The sequence below is a fragment of the Protomyctophum parallelum genome (genome assembly GCF_964188405.1).
Source record: "Protomyctophum parallelum genome assembly, chromosome: 18".
Classification (NCBI taxonomy): domain Eukaryota; kingdom Metazoa; phylum Chordata; class Actinopteri; order Myctophiformes; family Myctophidae; genus Protomyctophum; species Protomyctophum parallelum.
In genome coordinates, this window is record NC_139716.1 from 19202137 (window position 1) to 19204504 (window position 2368).

Consider the following 2368-nt stretch of genomic DNA (forward strand, 5'->3'; position numbering starts at 1 on the left):
TCTGTGTTTTTGCTCCTGGGTGCAGAGGGGAGAACAGTCATACTCAGAGGGAGCAGCACAGCGGATTCCTCCTAGAAGTCAAAGCCGAATACAAGAGGAAGGCTACACACAGCAGTGAGCACCGAGGTGAGGTTGGGTTAATACTAGTGTACAACACTTGCTGCACTGCACCTTGCACAGCCTGTTAACTTACTCTCCTCCTTTTGTGTTCCCCTCCCTTCTCTTATTTTGTTCTCACACCGTTCCCTGTGTCAAATAAAGCTTTTCATGCTCTCTCTCTCTGCACATATAAGTCACTCATCATTAGTCATTAATGTTTGGCAGAGTACATGACACAAACTCACAGAGCAGCTGTATAAACGCACCATTACAACCAGGTGCGGGTGCGCTCACTTGCTTGCACAAACACACACACAAGTTGCGTCCCTTTTGTATCCCTCTGAATAAACTCAGCCCCTGATGCCCTGCAGTGGCTGACGAGGTAAATAGCGGTCATGATGGATACTATAGTATAGACATGCATGTACCATCTTCAAGTTGTTAAGTTAAGCTGCATTGGGGAGAATAGAGAGTTACTGATGGCACCAAATATGCTGCAAATATGGGATCCAGTAGATTCAAACTTGGTAGCACAAGGGAGAGCAATTAAGAGAATATTTGTGTGAAAGAGAGTCAGAGGAGGGGGGGGGGGGGGGTGTTATGAGGGATAGAGAAAGAGAGAGCGATAAATAAGGCATCTCAAACACAGTTTACTTGATGTCCACAGTGCAGTGTACATATAGTTTTTCTACCGAATGTGAGAAGATGGTGACATCTTGTCTGATCCAGTCAGTAGTCATTATCTCGCCATCGTTGTGTTCATCATTATCAAACTACGGAAGTTAAAGCGACGAAGTTAATCCAACCCGCCTCTATAAGATGCTAACGGTCTTGGCCACATAACGGTGCACCCATCCACCCCCTCCAACATGCTATTAGACTGCTATTACATGATCATCTAACAACTAACTGACACTGACTAACTGCAGTCTAACGTGTTTGACAGAACAATACACCCCGATCTCATTCATGATGACTGATGATTTTAAAAACCCGAGAGTATGATAATCGGCTATACCATTATAGACAGATAGCCCAAGCTGCTAACCATGCTAACCCCCCATATAGCTGTCTCCCTTTGTAGCAGGTTGATATTCAATTTCCACACACCGCATCCATTCACCACGTACGTTAACGTTGAGAGGCGGAATGTGAATAAATGTGAATGAAATGAAAGCAGGGATATCCTACCTTAGAGAAGGGAGAAAAAAGAATACTATAGCAGAGGTTGTGTATTTATTTTGACAGGTGAGCTGACGGTGGTGTAAACACACGCTCCCCTTCAGCACAGATGTGATTGGTCCAGGAGCATTTCCTTTATACTACACGCGCACGCGGCGAGTGCACACGCATGCACGGACGCACATGCACGGAGGGAAGGGAAATGCCGCAGTATCTTTTGCGCAAGACAAGCATCCAGGTTAAATAGACCTGCGTCGTCCTATACTGTTCTGTGATGTTTACCATGTCCTCTTGACATAAATACAAATCAATATAAAAATCGCATTTGCAAGAAATGCACGTGTCGTGCAGACGTGCACGCGTGCACTAATGATAACTGACACACAATATCTATACAACATCCGAGAGGAAGATAATCTACAAAATCAAGAAAGCCCGCAAAACATGCAGGAATTGGAAATGAAGGAATATAGCAGCACACAAATGTCCTTTTCACATGGTTTATCTCTGATTTACCTCAGATGTAGGCTAAATATAGGCTAAACCATGTGAAAAGGACATGTCTTGTCATGTGCTGGCTAACATATATACCTATCCGCCCTATAGTACCTTCTTATAGCTTTTGCAACTTTTCATCACTTCTAACTAGCCGGCTCTACTTCTCATTATAGACAATTATGCAGAAAGAAATCCCACTTTTTCCATATTTTTCAATACAAATACTTATGTAACCAGTTATTTTTAATAGACAATGGGAAAATGGCCTTCAATAGCCTAAAACAGTCACTTAAAATGAAATAATCTCTGATATGCAACCAGATTACTTTATTCATTGATAACCTATAGCTATTATACATCTCTATCATAATATTATTTGTGTGGGCTATTCCAAAAGCAGCCAATAGATGGCAGTATTAAACTATAAGATAGAGGTCTGTCTGGCGTCTCCATCTGTGCACCTGTTTGGCAATGAATGATGTATTCAGTTCAACATAGATTCTAAAATCTTAGCCTATATTGTACACTAATTTGAAATTGAATTAGGCTATAGGGAAAAATAAGGGGGGAAAGGTTTTAAACGTAAATA